The sequence below is a fragment of the Taudactylus pleione genome, unplaced genomic scaffold (genome assembly GCF_031769625.1).
Source record: "Taudactylus pleione unplaced genomic scaffold, aTauple2 ptg000377l, whole genome shotgun sequence".
Lineage (NCBI taxonomy): Eukaryota > Metazoa > Chordata > Amphibia > Anura > Myobatrachidae > Taudactylus > Taudactylus pleione.
This window is the reverse complement of record NW_028284778.1, coordinates 2,057,485-2,079,629: the sequence shown is the minus strand read 5'-3', so window position 1 is coordinate 2,079,629 and position 22,145 is coordinate 2,057,485. Positions and strand designations below refer to the sequence as shown.

General features: G+C 40.6%; 1 protein-coding gene across 2 annotated transcripts in view; it reads right to left on the bottom strand.

The window, feature by feature from the left end:
• Nucleotides 1-22,145, bottom strand: part of LOC148508008 (uncharacterized) — a 44,362-nt gene that overhangs the window by 5,726 nt on the left and 16,491 nt on the right. Inside the window, exon 1 of one of the 2 annotated variants that reach the window (XM_088445077.1) lies at nucleotides 7,989-8,021. The exons of the other annotated variant lie outside the window; for it this stretch is intronic. The gene's annotated coding sequence lies outside the window, so the exon portion shown is untranslated. Of the gene's footprint in view, nucleotides 1-7,988; nucleotides 8,022-22,145 lie in introns of those variants that run through there. 2 annotated transcript variants of the gene reach the window in all.

The window sequence follows — 22,145 nt, the reverse complement described above, 5'->3', positions numbered from 1 at the left end:
CTCACACAATAAATTTGGTAGTGCAGAATTTTCAGAAAAATGACAGGGGCATGCAGGAGATGCATTGCGTGGGCCAAAAAATTTCTGACCACTTTCACCATTCAGCGACTGCATGTCGAAGACTGGAGCGCCAGCCAACACTCTTGAACCTGCCCTGCCATCACCTGAAGCAAGAGGTTGTGACTCGGTGGAACTCAAAACTCTATATGCTTCAGAGGATGGAGGAGCAGCAAAAGGCCATCCAAGCCTATACATCCACCTATGACATAGGAAAAAGAGGGGGTATGCACCTGACTCAAGCACAGTGGAGAATGATTTCCGTATTGTGCAAGGTTCTCCAGCCCCCTTGAACTTGCCACACGTGAAGTCAGTTCAGACACTGCCAGCTTGAGTCAGGTCATTCCCCTCATCAGGCTTTTGCATAAGCAGCTGGAGAAAGTGAAGGAGGAGTGATTCCGCTCGTTATGTGGGACTTGTGGATGAAGCCCTTCATTCACTTTGCCAGGATTCGAGGGTGGTAACATCTGTTGAAATCAGACCACTACATTTTGGCCACCGTGCTCATTCCTAGGTTTAAAGCCTATGTGGTGTCTCTCTTTCCGGCGGACACAAGCCTGCAGAGGTGCAAAGACCTGCTGTGAAAACACTGTCAGCTGAAGCAGAATGTGACACGTCAACAGCTCCTTCTTCATTTTCTCCCACAACTGGGGCTGCCAGGAAACAACTTAGATATCCTAAGCAACCCACAGGTGGTGATGCAGGGCAGGCAGGACCAAGTTTGGACATCTGGTCTAGACTGCAGGACCTGCCAACAATTTCTGACATGGCTATTGTCACTGCATATGATACTGTCACCATGGACAGAATGGTTGAGGATTACATCAGTGACAGCATCCAAGCAGGCATGACAGACAGTCCGTACCTGTACTGGCAGGAAAAAGAGGCAATTTGGAGGCCCCTGTACAAACTGGATCTATTTTACCTAAGTTGCCCCCCCTCCAGTGTGTACTCCAAAAGAGTTTTTAGTGCAGCCGGGGACCTTGTCAGCGAAAGGTGTAAAAGGTTGCTTCCACAAAATGTGGAGAAAATTATTTTCACCAAAATGAATTATCAATTCTTCCAGGAAGATCAGTCTCCAGAAAGCACAGAGGGACCTGTGTCAGTGGATTCTAGCAGGGACAAATTAAAACTCTGTGAGGATGAGGCTGTACACAACACTGAAGAGGGTGAGGAATCGGTGGATGAGGAGGATGAGGATGACACCTTGCCTCTGTAGAGCAAGTTTGTGCAGGGACAGATTAATTGCCACTTGTTTTGTGGGGGCCCAAATGAACCAATCATTTCAGCTACAATCGTGTGGCAGACCCTGTCGCAATGAGTGTGCATGTCCTCTTTATACAACATAAGGGTGGGTTGGAGGGCCCAAAGCCAATTCCATCTTGCACCTCTTTTTGTTCTTTGCAGTATGTATTCTTTGGGGCCTAGTTTTACAAACTGCCATCCTATCTGCCACTGCAGTGCCACTCCTAGATGAGCCACGTGTTTGTGCCGCCCACTCTTGTCACTTAGCATACAAATGTGTCCACCTAGTTTGTTGCTCATAGCGTGCCATTCAGGCCTCCTGTGTCATGCCATGGAATGTTACGTGTTGGCTGTACTGTGGCATTCTACGACAAAAGATAAGCCATGGCATGTGATACACTGCTTAACCTCTAGGTGGCGAGTGCTCCACTGATAAAATTTGTACTGCGGTGGGATGTTAAGAGAAATGCTTTGAGTTCAGTAGAGTTCTTTAAAATAACTGAACTTCAGTTGCTCTGTCATTATGTAATGCTTAGTGTGCGTCTTCTGGTCAATGTTAGCTACTGTACGGCTGCTTCATTGGGACTCGGTACAGTAATATGCATCTACTGTAGGGTCACTTTTGGGGATAGGTACTTTGCAGCACAGTAATAGAGTTGAGGCCACATACATCTATCCTCTGTGCGCTACAAGTTGCTCCACAGCAAGTAGTGCTGTGTGACTCGGTAGCGCCGAGCGTCTTTTATGCGTCTTTTTACCATAAAATACATCTTATTAGCACAAGAAGCTTCTGCTGATTAAAATGATATGAAGCATGCCCATGTTCTGTGAGCCAGTACGGGTGTATCTGCAAGCAAATCACTACGTTAAAGTGTTATAGTCGCTATTAATGTAATGTAACATTTTGTGTGCAGATACACCCGCACTGGCTCACAGAATATAGGCATGCTGCATATCATTTTAATCAGCAGAATCTGCTTGTGTTATCAATTTGATTCGCTGTATGATTCAGATGCATTTGAAGGTAAAAAGTTGCATAAAAGACGCTCACGCTACCGAGTCATCATGTCTCAGTGAAAGCTGTGCATGCCTGTGACCCCTGTCTGAGCCCATGAGATAAATAAATAATAATATATATATTATATATATAACAGTACAGGACTCACACACATACTGTACTGTTATTATTTAATACTTTATTACACATTCTTCTACAGCCCTGATTCCATGACCAAAATGCTATACTATAGTGTACCCAATTACAGCTTCTGTTGTCAGTCAGTTCATCGGGGGGTGATACAGAAAATGCATTGGAACTCTGACGCATGTGCTGTGTAGTTTAGGAAAAGTGACACCTGGTGGACAAAAAGTTGTATTACACGATATTACTTTTTCCAGTGCTACGCTACGTTACGTTAAGAAACATTCTGTGTAGCACGACTCAAGGCGTAGAGTGTGGCGTGTGATGCATGGAGCACTACATGGCGTATGGAGCAACTAACAAGCTGGGCACATCTGTAGTCATCCAACTACCTCAGTGCCAACCTTTTGGCCTAAAAACAATATTGTGAGGTGTTCAGAATAGACTGGAAATGAGTGGAAATGAATGTTATTGAGGATAATAATAGCGTAGGAACAAAAAAAAAATTCTGTGATTTTAGCTGTTTTTATGCTTTTTTCCAAAAAAATATAGATCCAAAACACGGAAGGGTGGTTGAGGCAAAACCAATCCAGATCCAAAACACGAAGAAAGATACAGATCCAAAACCAAAACACAAAACATGAAAAGTGGCCGGTGCACACCCCTAATTCAGACCCTCTCGCTAGATGCATACGCGTGTTCTCAGAGTATGCAAATTCAGCTTAGTGATGGCAAGGCAGGCAAATGCACGGCAAGGCGTTAGCAAGCCCACTATGTCTTAGAGAGCGTCGGCGTAGTGGTTACTTTATCAGTAACATCAAGAGCCATTGGAGCTGCTCACAGCCATTGAGGTAGATCCTACCCTTCCACAAGCACTGCAATCACTGCTGTCTGAAATACAGCCAGGTGACATGTACCGGTACTATGATGCCTCCATGTTAATTATGCATGCCTATTAAAGGCCATTAAAACACACAGACATGCCTGCTTTTGCACATCCACTCCCCAGTTTTACTAGACCTTACCCTGTTACCACCCACAAACGGCATATTCTGTCACTCAAAAAGTGGGTCGTCTGTGTGCTTCGAGCGATCGCTTCCCGATCACTATGACTGGCTCGTGCACGTACATGCGCAGATAGGAAAAATCATCTGGCTACAAGCAAACGCAGCCTAGCAAATGGGTCTGAATCGGGACCATGGTGCAGCAGCACACAGCAGGCACACTGTTACATTCCAGCATCTGAAGTAATTCACTGCACCTACATGGCTGGTGCAAAACATGATACTACTGATATACTGCCTGGTCAAATCTTGGCCACTTGTGAGGCCAGGAAAACTGCATGCACCGATGCAGACCTTGGCCTCATGCCCCCTAGAAAATGGTAGAAGCACATGCCCATTTCCGGGAACGCTGACCAGCTCTGCCTCTCAAATACCATAGCCAGACAGTCAGGCTGTGGCTGGGAGACACTGAGTGGGCCTCCCACCATCGGAGATGTGCGGTAATCATCACATTAGCATTCATCTCGAAATCAGGCCCAATGTACACCCCCATATGCATTGAAAAAAAAGATATGAAATATGGATCCCAAAAATAAAATCACACAAACATCTCTAGCATGAATACATTGTTTTGGGTTGTACCAAAACAGTTATTACATGTTACACTCTATGGGGTATATTTACTAAAGGTCAAAATCCATTTAAAATCAATGAAAAACTGTAGATCAACATCTATTTTGTGTTTCTGGGGCTAAATCACACAGTTACTAATAGACAATTTTTTATTTGTTTTTTTAAGTGTTAGTAAATGTGAGATTTATCTCCAGAAACACATCGATGATGATCAGTTTTCAATTTCTACAGTATCAATTTTAACTTGATTAAAATTGACCTATAGCAAAAATGCCCCTCTGAATGCTTGTAAATCATCATGCTTTTCCTTGCAAGTATGACACACACTACAGTTTTTTAAATCAAACATATCTGTTGAGTAAACAAATGTGTAATACAAACAGCAGTGACTCCTGCCTTCTTACCCGAGGGGGCTACCACTGCTGCAGGTCTGGCTGTAGCCGACCGGGTCCCGACGCCTGTGCGATTAATCTGACTAGGGCTTCATTGGTTCCAGCCCTGAGAAGCCCTGTAGGGCTGCTTGAAAGGCAGTTAGATTACCAGCGGCCGGGATGCCGGCCGTCAGAATCCCGACAATGGAAGCCTGATCTGGGACTCAAAATAGTTGTTGAGATCCTGACGCCTATCTTTAGCCCCATGCTGAATTCCTGACAGCTGGCATCCCAAATAAAGATAAGCAGGGACAGGTTGGATGACAGTCGTGGGAGTGAGGGTTAGGTTTAGGCACCCCCTTGAAGAGGGTTAGGCACCAAGGGGGGTTAGAGTTAGGCATCCCCCTTGCTGGGTTATGGATAGGCACCACCGGGGTGTTGGGGTTAGATGATCAGATCCCGGCAGTGGAAGCCCGACGGCGCTGGAAATCCCGATCATTCCTAGGTAAGTAATAACTAACCTAACTAACCCCCCTAACCCTAACTCTCCTTAGGGGTGTCTAACCCTAACCTCCCCCCCAAGTACCTAACCCTTATCACCCCTGCAAGTGCCTAACCCTAACCCCCCCTTCCCAGCTGCCTAAACCTAATCCTCCCTCCCCCTAGCCTAACCCTAACCCTCACAGGGGGTGCCTAACCCTATGTCCCCCCCGGGGGCCCTAAATTTAACCCTCCCCCCCGCGGCTGTCCACTAGCGGCGCCTGGCATCCCTTCGATCGGGATGCCGGGCGCCGGTCTCCCAACATCGGGAAAATGACAGGCGTCTAGATATAGACACCGGTCATTTAACCCATGCCGGGATAAAGCAGTTGGGAAGCTGGCTGTCGGGATTACGTCAGCCGGTTTCCCGATTGCATCCCTTAGGTTTAGGGTGCGGGAAGGGGGGGTTAGGCAACACCAGGGGGAATTTAGGGTTAAGCACTATGGAGGGGAACTTAGGGTTAGGCACCACTAAATTAGGGTTAGGGGGGAGAGGGGTAGGGATAGCATACTGTTGGGATCTGGATGCCGTTGTCGGGATTTGAACTGGCAGCTATTGAACCGACAGTATTTCATATAGATTCTGTATAAATGTGGTGTATAGATAGGATCACCTGTTTCATTACACTGCATTCCCAGGGCTATGGTGTATTCACTATAGTGCATTACTGTTATTAATCTGGTACAATATCATGCATCAGTATTTACTGTATATTTATTTATATAAGAGACCCATGCATTAATTGGGTTTACAACCATTGGAAGCAAAAAGAAGGATATTATCTCCTTATGGAGAACACCAATCTCTTTAATGACCGAGATGAAGCTCCTGCGGCTTGAACTGGGGCTGCAGGTGGCGGCACAGGCGGCATCTGGAGATAAGGGATAGCCTCAACCCACTGCACAAAGGTCTCCAAGTACTGCATGATCTGGGCATGGTCATTCTCTCCACTCTGTTAATCAGATGTCTTAGGAGTTTCTTTGGAGGTGGATTACCAGCAGCTTCCATGTTTCTTGGACCAGGGTACACCATCATAATTGTCACTGGGATATTATGGATGTAGGCCATACTTATAGGATTTGCAACTACCCAGAGCAGAGGTGTGGTTTCTAACATATTTGTGGTTTCACCAGGAACCTTCACGAGGAGATTTGGGCTTTGCTTTGCCTGATACAAAGGTCATGGCCTTCTCACTGAGCTCCTAAATAATGAGGCTGGTGATCTCTGGAGGAACTGAAGGCAGGTGGTAAACTGTGCACCATGAGACATTCTAAAGAGTGCTCACCAGAAGCATGTCAAAGCCAGACAAGCATTGCAGTACCAGGGGATAGGAAGGATAAGAATAAGGAAGCTGAAGTCAGAACCAGGAAGTTACTAGAAGCAGTACCAAAGGTGCAGGTAAGAACATAAATTGTACACCAGGAGTTCTTACACGTAATCATTAATTATTGTGTAATACTTCCACGTAATGCCTTGTTAAAGCAATTAATGCAAAACGTACGTCGGCAGTGACAGCCGAGTGCCTACCATGTATAAATAATTTAATGAATCTGGTATCAATTGTTATACAACTAGTGTAGATAGGACTATCTCCTCTCCTCTACATGCCGTGGACTTAGCACGAACACATCAATAACGGGAGACTTCATCTCCACGTGTATGGCATATAGGAACAGAGAGGACTGTTTGTTTTTCTATTTATTCAGCGGATTCAGCCAGATTTAATAGAATACGGGAGACTCGATCCCTTATTACATGCTATATAGAAGTAAGGATATAGTGGTAATTACAGCAACCACAGCGGCTCAATACATATATAATAAGGAAAAGTGATTAACATGTCTGAATAATATTGATAACAGTGTTAGATTGCAGATATGCATTTACACTGATCTACTGATGCATGTGTTATTGAAATAAATGGGACACGCCAATATCTCAGACTACACCTATTTGTTAGTGAATAATCTCCTATATCCTTCTATTCAAATAAAGTGAAAGACACATGTCTTACACTAGACTAATTATATGGTAATGAATTCTAATTAACCAAGGACTATCCCCACATATATATGATATCTGATCAGTAGAGATTGGCATATAAATGACTATCCTATCCTCATGAAATTTCATGAATTGCAATCCTATATATTCTATACATATGACTCTTGAAACTTGTTGAGGATCATTGCATTAATCCTTAACTAGTTATACAAATCCTAATTACAATCTATGTATTACAAGTATGATATACTATTACAAATTACCAAGTATAGGGTTTGCCTGACATTTTATGTATTGTGAAGTGGTTCTGGCACTTCCTGTGATCTAATGAAAGTCTTTACTTTTTGGTATTTTTCACCAAAAAATATATGAAAAGAAAATATATAGTGTAAAACAGCAACAATGTTTTATAAATCGTGAAAGGTTGATATAAACTCATCCTTTAGAAGCGAGTTGTAGACGTTGGACCCAATTTTTAACGTGGTCCTTCGGTGGTTGCAAAATGCAACGCTGGCCTTTAAGGTGAGGTCTTCAATTCCTTCCACACGTAGTGTTATAGATGGGGAAATAAATACAACAAACCTCCATGGTATAGATCAATTTACCCAATCCAAGATTTTACACAATATGCAGTGTACTCACCTTGAATGGGATATATTATACGCTTGGACATTCATTTTCTAATCCAAATGTCCGTCGGTATATTACTATGGGTCCTTATACCCAGTCCAAATATAATTGTGGATATAGACTAATTTCTTTAGAAAACAGTAATTTTATTTCTTAATCTGTATATGATAAAAAAGGTCTTAGCTGTATGTTGTTAATTTCACCAGACCTCAAAAAACATACAACAATTTCTGTTTAAATAAAAATGTAAAATATATAAAAATGCAATAATCAAAAAATAATTAAATAAAGCAAAAATAATTCCAAATCTTAAAAGTAGAAAAAGGAGAAATGAATGAGTGGAGGATTCTAATAATAAATACCTAGCAACATGTTTCTCAGATCCTACGTCTGCTTCCTCAGGCTGGTAACTGAGAAATGAACAACCTGGCCCTTAAGTAGGGAGCTAAGGGCATGTTTAATTAAGTTTAATGATGATTGACAGGAGCTATAATGATGATTGACAGGAGCTGTGTGTGTTTAAATTTTAGCCAAAACAACTTCTGAGTGTGTCTAAAACACCTCTGTAGTCATGTTGAAAACTGCTGGGGACCATAAATCCCCCAAATATTATTTATTATATTAATATTATTGGTTTCATCTTGGATTCCATGGTATTTCTTGGACTACCTAAACAAACATATATAGCTAGCAAACATATTAAACTACAAACTGACAAAGTTTCAAATAAATATTGCATATTATTTCAGAGTTATGAGCATTTAGGCATTACTTTTTGAACAACCCTCGTATAACCTATCAAAAGAGTAATTTCTCTCAAACTGACCATACTGACTATATTGTGAGACAGTAAACATAGATAATAAATACATAGAACAAAAAGGTAAATCCATTAGGACTGTCAATCTGTACAAATTCAATCTATAAGGATATATATAAATCTTTGAGAATATAAGGGATAAAAAAATGGAAACCAGAGAGTCTAATATCTAGAATAAAAGGTTTAGAGAAAAACTACCATAGGCTGGAATTAAGAACAAGAGAAAAGGTGATAAAAAACGAACAAGAAATATGCCAAATTAGAAGAAGAAAATTCAGAGATAAACAAGACTATGAAGAACTTTCTGTAGAAAACCATAGGATATATGTAGTGGATGAAACTGAGAATGACAACCTGAAATTTAAATTTAACGAAGAACAGATCAATGATTATGTCTTAAACAGAAAGAGAGGTCAAAGACTCTCTTCATCAGCTTTTTCACCAAAGGATTGGAAAGTGATTCAAAAAGAAGAGGGAACAACAAACCCTTCAATCACACCAACAGATACAAGACAAGACTCCCCTACAGACATACATTCCACCCAAATTTCCACTATGAAGATGACAGACATTGCAAACATTACAGATACAATGTCACGGCTCGAGGAATTGGAAGGGGTGGACCCGAACTGGGTTAAGATACAGAGAGACCAGGACCAGGAGTGAGTTGGAATTTAGATGGTTTAATATAATTCTTGTGCAGAAAAATGAATGAGGACTAAATGTGAGATGGTAAATATAGTCCTTGGTGCAGAGATGCACAACTGAAGACACTGTTACAACAAAAGATAAAGTATCTGAGGTTCAGGGGGTACTGCAGTGAAGAACTGTTGAATTGAATGCTGTCAAACTGAAAGATGAGTTGGATACTGGAATGTAGAAGGATATAACTCCTAGATGGAGTATGCTGGATTGGGTGAGCACTTTGAAAAGGACTCCGGGATGGAGTGTGCTGGATTGGATGAGCATTTTGAATAGGGCTCCGGGATGGAGTGTGCTGGATTGGGTGAGCACTTTGAATAGGACTCCGGGATGGAGTGTGCTGGATTGGATGAGCACTTTGAATAGGACTCCGGGATGGAGTGTGCTGGATTGGGCAGGAGTACTCCCGACTGGAGTACACAGGAACTTGAAATGGAGGTAACCTGGAACAGGTACCAGCGGAGCTCAGGAACATAGGTCTAGCTAGGCTAAGAGCACTATTGTACTGGCAATGAGACAGAGTCAGGGAAGGGCTTTTATACCCCAAGTCAGATGGTGATTGGCTGGAGCAAATGGAGAGCACTGCTGACTGGATGCACTTGGACCACCTGACTTGATCCAAGACGGCCGCGCCCATGATCCGAAGGTCTGACTTGCGGAAGTGCTGTGAGTGCATGGAAGTGCAGCTGGAACACCTAGGCAACAGCGGGGATGCAGGAAACCACCTTCATGCATAGGCCCCACTTTGGATTCCACTGAAAGAAGCGGCCGGTGGCTCAGCAAGCTGCGATGACATAAGTGCATGGGGAGATGCAGGGTCTCAGCTGGAGGTCTCTAGCACAGTTTGTGACATACAACCAATATCCAAACCATCAGAACCAACATTGGAGAAATAAACTGTATAATGACCAATCTCAACAAGTTTTTCCAACGATCAAAAGAGACATCCAACCAGCTCCACTTCTCATTTTTTAGAAGAGGACAGAAGGTACCGCATGAAGAACTGATTCTCACTGCTACAGGAGAAAATAGTGGTAGCATCCCCACTAAGAAGAAAAAGAGAAGAGGGACAAGGGGAAGAAACCATACATAAAAAAGAGAAAAAGATAGAAGAGAAGACTGAAATTTTCACGTCTCCTTATTAAATAAATGTGTAGGTTTTGCTCCTTCTAAAAATATCGATCCTTTCAACACGTACATCGATGTACATAAATATTCAAGAAACCTCACTTTAAAATGATATTTCTTAAAGAATGATGCAGCTTCTAGGAACTTTGATGCTAAGAAGAATCCCACAATGCATTTGGGAGGGGATTCAGTCCAACATAGCCAATTGAAACCTAAATCCACATTCAACTTTTTGCAAGAGGAATTTTATAGAAACATTTAACACCATGGTTTTGAAGGACCTAGAAAATTTAGAGAATATGGATATCGGGAAGAAAATAAAAAAACTGAATAAAAAAAGAAAGAGATACCCTAAAGGAATTAATGGAAGATGAGAAAATAATTGTAAAACCTGCTGATAAAGGGGGGGAACTGTAATTATGAAGAACAGTGACTACTATTTGGAAACCAAACATCTGCTGAAAGATGCAACCACCTATAAAACTTTGGACAGTGATCCAACTATTTTAAGTGTGAATTATATGTAATCTTAAAGAAGGCATTGGATAAAGAAATTCTACACAAATCTGAATTTGAATATATTTATATCACTAATCCAAGGATTCCTTATTTTTACATTTTACCCAAAATCATAAGGATCCAGTTCATCCACCTGGCTGACCAATAGTTTCAGGGATTTCAGGGATAGACAATTGAAGTACGTTGACATCTTTCTGCACCTCATAGTTAGTACACTCCCCTCTTACTTAACAGACTCTACAGAGATCATTAGAATTCTGAGAAATATAAATTGGGAAAATAACTTTATTTTATGTGCAGTAGATGTCTCCTCACTGTACACCTGCATTAGACATCATCAAGAATCGAATCTACAAAATTTTTCTTGGATAAAGAGCATCAATTACATGAAGAACAGATTTATTTTATCTTGGACAGTTTTTTATTCATCTTAAGTCACAATAATTTTAAACTCTTAAAACAATTGTATCTGCAAATACAAGGCATGGCCATGGAGACCAGGTTTGCACCAAGTTATGCAAATTCATTCATGGGACATTGGGAATACAACAAAATATGGAACAACCACCTCTTTGGTGCAAACCTGGTCCTATGGCATAGATATATTGATTATATCATTTTTATTTGGAAGGGAGATGAAGGTGTTTTAGCATATTTTTTTAATTATCTTAACACCAATGATCTTAACCTCAAGTTTGAGTCCACTATGTTTTTAGATCTAGATATCTACCATGAACAAGGACATATGAAAACCAAAACACATTTCAAACCTGTGGACTCCAACAATTATCTAATGCCCACCAGCTGCCATAACCCTCAATGGCTACATAATATCCCCAAGGGTCAATTCAGGCACATCAGTAAAAACTGCACAGATCTAGAGTATATAAAGAACAGGCCACATATTTATCCAATAGGTTCAAAGAAAGAGGATATCCCGAACCACTTTTGGAAAAGTGCAAAACTGACTGTGAAAGACTAGACCAACAAGATTTATTATCAAAAAAGATCATCACCACAACTAAAGAGCTCTCTATACCCTTCAACACAGGATTTAATGATCAATCCAAAAGTATAAAGAAAATCATCGACAAACACTGGCCCATTCTTCTTTGTGACCCAATTTTAGGGACCCATCTTCCAAACAACCAACAACTGATCTTCAGAAAAGCTCCCAACATTAAAAGCATTCTGGCACCTACGGTTCCACCATCACCTAATTAAACTTCTGGAAACTGGTTAAAGATTCATCAAAAAGGCTTCTTTTTATGCACCTCGTGTATATCCTGTAAATATGAACTCAAGACTAATACATTTGTTTCAAACCTGAACAAACGAGAATATTCTATTAAATAAAATATTAATTGTAACTGTGACTATGTGATGTATTTACTTGAATGTCCATGCAAACTACAATATGTTGGGAAAACATCCAGACCTCTAAAAAACAGGAATAGGGAACACATTTTAAATATAAAGAAGGGCTTGGTCACCCATAGTATTTCCAAACATTTTCTTGATGTTCAATTAAGTAATCCAGAAGGTCTAAAAGTCATTGGCATCAACTGGATCCATCTAGGGATGAGAGGTGATAGAGCAAACAAATTGTCTCAAAAAGAAACCTATTGGATCTATAAAATAAAGACACTTTTCTCTTTAGGATTGAACATTGATATAGACTTGATAGCTTTTCTCTAAACCTTTTATCCTAGATTTTAGATTGTCTGGTTCCCCTTTTTTTCTCCCTTATATTCTCAAAGATTTATATTTATCCTTACAGATTGAATTTGTACAGATTGACAGTCCGAATGTATTTACCTTTTTCTTCTCTGTATTTATTATCTATGTTTACTGTCTCACAATATAGTCAGTATGGTCAGAGTTTGAGAAATGACTCTTTTGATAGGTTATATATAAAGATACATGTTACATATATTAATATATTTGATTCCAGTATGATCATGATATGATTTATTGATTTTCCTTCATTGTATGTATGATGGCTACATATAGTGGATTTCAGCACACACACAAAACACAGAGGGCCTGATTCAGACCCACTCGTGAGCACTGAGCGCTCGCAAGCGGGTCGATGTTGCCCAAGTGCGCATGCGCATGACGGAGGTGGCTCCATTGTGCGCATGCGCGAGACCCGAATAACGACGGCCAAGCTGTCTCACACCAAAGGGGGGGCGCTTTGGCTGTTTTTGTTGGTGGGCGTGCCGGGGGCATGGCTTCCCAGATGGAGGCGTTCCCATGGGAACATTGGGACATTGGGAATACAACAAAATATGGAACAACCACCCCTTTGGTGCAAACCGATTATATATTTTTATTTATTTATTTTTTTTTTCTGGGGGGGATTTATGGTCCCCAGCAGTTTTCAACATGACTACAGAGGTGTTTTAGACACACTCAGAAGTTGTTTTGGCTAAGATTTAAACACACACAGCTCCTGTCAATCATCATTATAGCTCCTGTCAATCATCATTAAACATGCCCTTAGTTCCCTAATTAAGGGCCAGGTTGTTCATTTCTCAGTTACTAGGAAGCAGACGTAGGATCTGAGAAACATGTTGCTAGGTATTCATTATTAGAATCCTCCACTCATTCATTTCTCCTTTTTCTACTTTTAAGATTTGGAATTATCTTTGCTTTATTAATTTATTTTTTTGATTTTTGCATTTTTATATATTTTCAATTTTTATTTAAACAGAAATTGTTGTATGTTTTTTGAGGTCTGGTGAAATTAACAACATACAGCTAAGACCTTTTTTATCATATACAGATTAAGAAATAAAATGACTGTTTGTTTTATAAAGAAATTAGTCTATATCCACAATTATTTTTGGACTGGGTATAAGGACCCATAGTAATATACCGACGGACATTTGGATTAGAAAATGAATGTCCAAGGCATATAATATATCCCATTCAAGATAAGTACACTGCATATTGTGTAAAATCTTGGATTGGGTAAATTGATCTATACCATGGAGGTTTGTTGTATTTATTTCCCCATTTATAACACTACATGTGGGAGGAATTGAAGACCTCACCTTAAAGGCCAGCGTTGCATTTTCAACCACCGCAGGACCACGTTGAAAACTCACTTCTGAAGGGTGAGTTTATTTCAACCTTTCACGATTTATAAAACATTGTTATGGTTTTATACTATATATTTTCTTTTTCTTTTTCATATATTTTTTGGAGAAAAATACCAAAAAGAAAAGACTTTCATTAGATCTCAGGAAGCGCCGACACCACTTCACAATACAATTATCCTTTTGAGGGGCCTTGGTGAAAGCTTCTGCTGTTCCTGGCTGCATTCTGGGTCTATTGTTAGACTTCACAGGGAATGTAGTGCCAGCCACTTACATCTGACATTTTATGTAGCAGGGAATGCAGCAGTTTAAATAACTGTGCCTAGGGGTAACTGTATCCTTTCTAATTAAGTTACAATTGTATCTGATGAATTACTGTTTCAATAAAATACATTAGTATCTAAGATATAGAGCTACTCTATTTATGGTCAATATCTATAACTAGCTGGAACCAATCTGATATAGTGTGGGAATAGTAGCTCAATATATGTACAATTATACCAGTATTTAGGATAATATATTTATACAACTAAACCAGACATCAATATCAGGGTATAGATCAAACTCTTTATTGAAAAATATGAAAATTAGGCACTCGATTATTTAAAATAATTTTTATTCTTTTATTTTAAATCACATTGTTTCATACTAATACACATTTCTTCTCTATTTGTTTTAACCAAATGTTTCACTCTGCTTTTGTGTTATTTGAATAATTTAAAATAATATAATAAAGGTTAGATTCTAACATATGTGCGCCATATACAGATCCCCTTCATCTCTACTTTCCAACACCAGGAGTTCTAGCAGAACAGACATTGGAGATCAAGTACTGAGCCAAATACTCTGGCAATAAAACAGTGCTCAGAGGCTTCCTTATATAGGGAGGCGAGAATGTGACAATGTTTGGCACGCCTTTTGATTTTATGGAGAGCAGTGCGAGGGCATCTTTATGGGACTGCCTCTTGATACCAGAGGATGGAGCTGGAGCCACCTGCACAGTGGCCAGAGAGAGGGAGCGCCGAAAAGTCTGAACGACACTGTGCAGAGAGGAGGCAGAAGGCTGAGGTGGGTGCTAGACAGTAGTCCAGCACCACCAAAACTGGCATGCTGTGACAAGGTATAATGATCAAGTCCATTGAAATTGGAATGGACATATTAACAATAATATTGGTAACACTATGTGTTATGATCTATAGATCGTAGATCCACTGTATATATATATTTAAATTATATCAGCTTACCAAACACGGTATGTTCAGCCTAGCAGGCCAGAATGTTTACCTTTCTGTAAAAACCTAATTAAGTTTCAAAGGATGTGGTTGGTAGCAAAATGTTTGCCAACCAATAGGATGAGCCAGTCTATTGTGTAAATCAAGTATTTAGCACCACAGGGGCTAAATAGGAAATTCACACTTGTAGGCTGTCTGGAACCTAAGCCTGCCAGAGGATGTCCTATTTCACAATGCCCACTGTGTCTTCTCCATTTGTCGGACAGGAAGAAGGTCCGAACATCATACCTGGTATAAGGGAAGTAATTAAATTGCAGACTTGCTGTCTCCTCTCTCATGTGCCTTGAATTCAAAATCCATTTATGGGGCAGAGGAACCCTGACAGAAGGGATATATTAGTCGAGCAAAATGGAAAGCCTGCGTCCATTCTTTTAAGTGAGCCACACTGGCTAGGATGAACCAAACTCCTCAGGAGAGACGTGACTCCAGCATTGTTCAATTCATAAGGTGATTTCTAAACTTTGTTTTTCCCCTTTTAATTTTCTTTGAAATGGTCTACAATCTGTGTGCACTTTTACTAATTTTAATAATTATATCTACTTTTTGTACCTATAAGCTTTGAAGTATTTTTAAAAATAAAATGTAATTTCTTGTCTTGATACTCTGTGGCTTTAGACCAGCAGTATAATGAGGCACACTATAATGATTTTTATAGCTTGTAGTCTGTGAGGGGAAACAAAAGGCTGCTGTAGGTAGTGGCAAATTAGTTATATTTTGTTATTTTGCTAATTAGCAAAATAACAACGACATGATCACACAAACTAGATGGCATTCTAGGAGCAGGGCCGACTGAGACAACAGCTTCCCATCACATGTGCCCCCTTACCTAGTTGTAATAGTGTTACTGCATGCTGTATTATGTCTATGTTGGGAAACCAGCAATTACAATATATCAGAAGCACAGCCTCCCATCACATGTGCCCCCCCTTACCTAGCTGTAATAGTGTTACTGCATGCTGCATTATATCTATGTTGGGGAACATGTAATAACAATGTATCAGAAGCATAACCTCTAATGACATGTGCCCCTATTACCTAGCAATAATAGTGTTACTGCATGCTGCATTATATCTATGTTGGGGAACCTGTAATAACAATGAATCAGAAGCACAGCCTCCCGTCACTAGTGCCCCCTTACCTAGCTGTAATAGAGTTACTGCATGCTGTATTATGTCTATGTTGGGAAGCCAGCAATAACAATGTATCAGAAGCACAGCCTCCCATCACATGTGCCCCCCTTACCTAGCTGTAATAGTGTTACTGCTTGCTGCATTATATCTATGTTAGGGAACATGTAATAACAATGTATCAAAAGCATAACCTCTAATGACATGTGCCCCTATTACCTAGCAATAATAGTGTTACTGCATGCTGCATTAAATCTACGTTGGGGAACCTGTAATAACAAAGATTCAGAAACACAGTCTCCCATCACATGTGCTCCCCTTACCTAGCTGTAATACTGTTACTGCATACTGCATTATGTCTATGTTGGGAAACCAGCAAAAACAATGTATCAGAAGCACAGCCTCCCATAACATGTGCCCCCATTACCTAGCTGTAATAGTGTTACTGCATGCTGCATTATGTCTATGTTGGGGAACCAGCAATAACAATGTATCAGAAGCACAGCCTCCCATCACATGTGCCCCCATTACCTAGCTGTAATAGTGTTACTGCATGCTGCATTATTTCTATGTTGGGGAATCTGTAATAACAATGTATCAGAAGCACAGCCTCCCATCACATGTGTCCCCTTACCTAGCTGTAATAGTGTTACTGTATGCTGCATTATGTCTATGTTGGGGAACCAGCAATAACAATGTATCAGAAGCACAGCCTCCCATCAAATGTGCCCCCTTATCTAGCTGTAATACTGTTACTGCATGCTGTATTATGTCTATTTTGGGAAACTGTAATAGCAATGTATCAGAAGCACAGCCTCCCATCACATATGCCCCCTTACCTAGCTGTAATAGTGTAACCTCATGCTGCATTATGTCTATGTTGGAGAACCAGCAATAACAATGTATCAGAAGCACAGCATCACATCACATGTGCCCCCCTTACCTAGCTGTAATAGTGTTACAACATGCTGCATTATGTCTATGTTGGGGAGCCAGCAATAACAATGTGTCAGAAGCACAGCCTCCCATCACATGTGCCCCCTTACCTAACTGTAATAGTGTTACTGCATGCTGCATTATTTCTATGTTGGGGAACCTGTAATAAAAATATATCAGAAGCACAGCCTCCCATCACCTGTGCCCCCATTACCTAGCTGTAATAGTGTTACTGCATGCTGTATTATGTCTATGTTGGGAAACCAGCAATAACAATGTATCAGAAGCACAGCCTCCCATCACATGTGCCCCCATTACCTATCTGAAATAGTGTTACTGCATGCTGCATTATGTCTATGTTGGGAAACCAGCAATAACAAAGTGTCAGAAGCACAGCCTCCCATCAAATGTGCCCCTATTACCTATATGAAATAGTGTTACTGCATGCTGCATTATATCTATGTTGGGGAACCTGTAATAAAAATATATCAGAAGCACAGCCTCCCATCACATGTGCCCCATTACCTAGCTGTAATAGTGTTACTGCATGCTGTATTATGTGTATGTTGTGAATCCAGCAATAACAATGTATCAGAAGCACAGCATCCCAGCACATGTGCCCCCCTTACCTAGCTTTAATTTTGTTACAGCAAGCTGCATTATTTCTATGTTGGGGACCCTGTAATAACAATGTATCAGAAGCACAGCCTCCCATCACATGTGCCCCCCTTACATAGCTGAAATAGTGTTACTGCATGCTGCATTATGTCTATGTTGGGGAACCAGCAATAACAACGTATCAGAAGCACAGTCTCCCATCACATGTACTCCCCTTACCTAGCTGTAATAGTGTTACTGCATGCTGTATTATGTGTATGTTGGGATTCCAGCAATAACAATGTATCAGAAGCACAGCCTCCCATCACATGTGCCCCCCTTACATAGCTTTAATTTTGTTACTGCAAGCTGCATTATATCTATGTTGGGGACCCTGTAATAACAATGTATCAGAAGCACAGCCTCCCATCACATATGCTCCCCTTACCAAGCTGTAATAGTTTTACTGCATGCTGTATTATGTCTATGTTGGGAATCCAGCAATAACAATGTATCAGAAGCACAGCCTCACATCACATGTGCCCCCTTACCTAGTTTTAATTTTGTTACTGCAAGCTGCATTATATCTATGTTGGGGACCCAGTAATAACAATGTATGAGAAGCACAGCCTCCCATCACATGTGCTCCCCTTACCTAGCTGTAATAGTTTTACTGCATGCTCCATTATGTCTATGTTGGGAAACCAGCAATAACAATGTATCAGAAGCACAGCCTCCCATCACCTGTGCCCCCATTACCTAGCTGTATTAGTGTTACGGCATGCTGTATTATGTCTATGTTGGGAAACCAGCAATAACAATGTATCAGAAGCCCAGCCTCCCATCACATGTACTCCCCTTACCTAGCTGTAATAGTGTTACTGCATGCTGTTTTATGTGTATGTTGGGAATCCAGCAATAACAATGTATCAGAAGCACAGCGTCCCAGCACATGTGCCCCCCTGACCTAGCTTTAATTTTGTTACTGTATGCTGCATTATATCTATGTTGGGGACCATGTAATAACAATGTATCAGAAGCACAGCCTCCCATCACATGTGCCCCCCTTACCTAGCTGGAATAGTGTTACTGCATCCTATATTATGTCTATGTTGGGGAACCAGCAATAACAATGTATCAGAAGCACAGTCTCCCATCAGATGTGCCCCCTTACATAGCTGTATTAGTGTTACTGTATGCTGTATTATGTCTATGTTTGGAAACCAGCAATAATAATGTATCAGAAGCACAGTCTCCCATCACATGTGCCCCCCTTACCTATCTCTAAAGCTGCATACACACATAAAGATTTTCTGTCCAACCATCCAACTAGTTGTTTGGTTGGAATGAAAACCTGGTAAGGGATGAAAGCAAATGACAATCAGCAATTTGCTCCCAAATGCCGGAAAATGGACAAAATCTGTTGTTTGAACAAATTGTTTAGGTCAAACATTTAACAATCTTGTCTGAGGACCATTTTCATCTGTTTTCTGGCATTTAGGAGCAAATTGCTGACCATCAGTTACTCCAATACGTTACCAGATTTTCATTCCAACCAACCAAATAGTTCGATAGTTGGACAGAAAATCTTTACATGTGTATGCTGCTTAGAGCTGTATTCAATTTGAGCCAAGCTGGGTTAACTTAATGCGACCCGGAATTAACGCCGACTTCACCTTGTTTTGTAGGCATTAAAGTATCGTGCGTGTGCACGCTTTACCCCGTATTCAATTTCAAAGTAGGCGTAAACAGCAACCGGCGATACTGTAACAAACGGAAAGCACTGTCATTTTTGGGGAAATCAGCCTTTCACCCCCCAAATGATGCTCTGACATGGGGGTTCACTATGGAACCCCCTGATTTGGCTTGCTGAATTTATTTGGTTTATTTGGTTTTTAAATGGGCTCAATAGCTGCTAAATAGTATTTTTCTATACCTGAAGCAGAATAGTATTTAGGAGTAATTTTTCCAAAAAATAACTTATCCCAGCAAATTTGGGGTACTTGAAAATGGGGGTCAGTATATTTAAAGTTGAAAAAGTGAAGTTGAAAAAATCTGGAAAAATCCACCTACCGCACACACCTGCAAACAAAAAAACACATGGGGCATACTTGGGGACCCCCCCAGAGTCAAGTTCGCTAGTTTTTCAGTTTGTACCCCATCTTTTTTTTTTTTGCCCCCTTTTTCAAAGTAAATTTTTGGGGTATCCTTAAGTTTTTTGAAAAAAAATTTGGACACAGATTACCTTTGGGGGATTGTCTGAAGGCTGCACGGGGGTTCCCAAAATGTTGCACCCCAAATCCCCAATTCTGCACTTTTTTCGCCTGCCATTCATAGGCGATACTTTACCGCCTATTACATTGCATTGACTTTCTGACTAGGCGGAAAGTCATTCAAATTGAATACGGGGTAAAACAGGTGAAAATGACATAATCGGCAGTAACTTAATGCGGATCCGGATTTAACGCTTCAAATTGAATATGGACCTTAGAGTGTTACTGGATGCTGTGTTATATCTAAACTAAAAATAAAACCAATGGGAGCTGATTGTCCCTATGTAACACTTGTGGTATTTACAGACTGATCTCAGCAGCTGCTCTATTTAAAACTCTGCAGTACTAACCAACATTTAGCAAGGAAAAGAACTGCGCTGTATCATTCGGTAAGAGCCTTTAAAAGTATCCATTGTAGAATCCAAGTGTATTAATGAAACAATGTAATTTATTCAGCTCTCTAATAGATACAATATTGCATGGGTCCCAGCAAATATAAAACCTCACATATAAAACGCAAATATATTCCCAATAAAATTAAATTACAATACTCGTAATTTAACTATCTATCCCCTTTCTTCATCTATTGCACCAATTTCCAAACTTATAGAAGATTAATAAAGCAAAGGGGAAATATTCTAATCTAGCACAGTGGGAGTTCATAACAATTATAGGCTGATGATATCCACATAGTCAATAAGATATGAATTATGTCTAAGTAAGTAGGGAGCCAGCAATAACAATGTTTCGGAAGCACAGCATCCCTTCACATGTGACCCCTTACCTAGCTGTAATAGTGTTACTGTATGCTGCATTATGTCTATGTTGGGGAACCAGCAATAACAATGTATCGGAAGCACAGTCTCCCATCACATGTGCCCCCCTTACCTAGCTGTAATAGTGTTACTGTATGCTGCATTATGTCTATGTTGGGGAACCAGCAATAACAATGTATCGGAAGCACAGTCTCCCATCAAATGTGCTCCCCTTACCTAGCTGTAATAGTCTTACTGTATGCTGCATTATGTCTATGTTGGGGAACCAGCAATAACAATGTATCGGAAGCACAGTCTCCCATCAAATGTGCTCCCCTTACCTAGCTGTAATAGTGTTACTGTATGCTGCATTATGTCTATGTTGGGGAGCCAGCAATAACAATGTATCGGAAGCACAGTCTCCCATCAAATGTGCTCCCCTTACCTAGCTGTAATAGTGTTACTGTATGCTGCATTATGTCTATGTTGGGGAGCCAGCAATAACAATGTATCGGAAGCACAGTCTCCCATCACACGTGCTCCCCTTACCTAGCTGTAATAGTGTTACTGTATGCTGCATTATGTCTATGTTGGGGAACCAGTAATAACAATGTATCAGAAGCACAGCCTCCCATCACATGTGTCCCCCTTACTTAGCTATAATAGTGTAACTGCATGTTGCATTATGTCTATGTTGGGGAGTCAGCAATAACAATGTAACAGAAGCACAGCCTCCCATCACATGTGCCCCCATTACTTAGCTATAATAGTGTTACTGCATGTTGCATTATGTCTATGTTGGGGAGCCAGCACTAACAATGTATCAGAAGCACAGCCTCCCATAACATGTGCCCCCCTTACTTAGCTATAATAGAGTTACTGCATGTTGCATTATGTCTATGTTCAGGAGCCAGCAATAACAATGTAACAGAAGCACAGCCTCCCATCACATGTGCCCCCTTACCTAGCTGTAATAATGTTACTGCATGCTGCATTATGTCTATGTTGGGGAACCAGTAATAACAATGTACCAGAAGCACAGCCTCCCATCACAAGTGCCCCCCTTACTTAGCTATAATAGTGTTAATGCATGCTGCATTATGTCTATGTTGGGGAGCCAGCAATAACAATGTAACAGAAGCACAGCCTCCCATCACATGTGACCCCCTTACCTAGCTGTAATAGTGTTACTGCATGCTGCATTATGTCTATGTTGGGGAACCAGCAATAATAATGTAACAGAAGCACAGCCTCCCATCACATGTG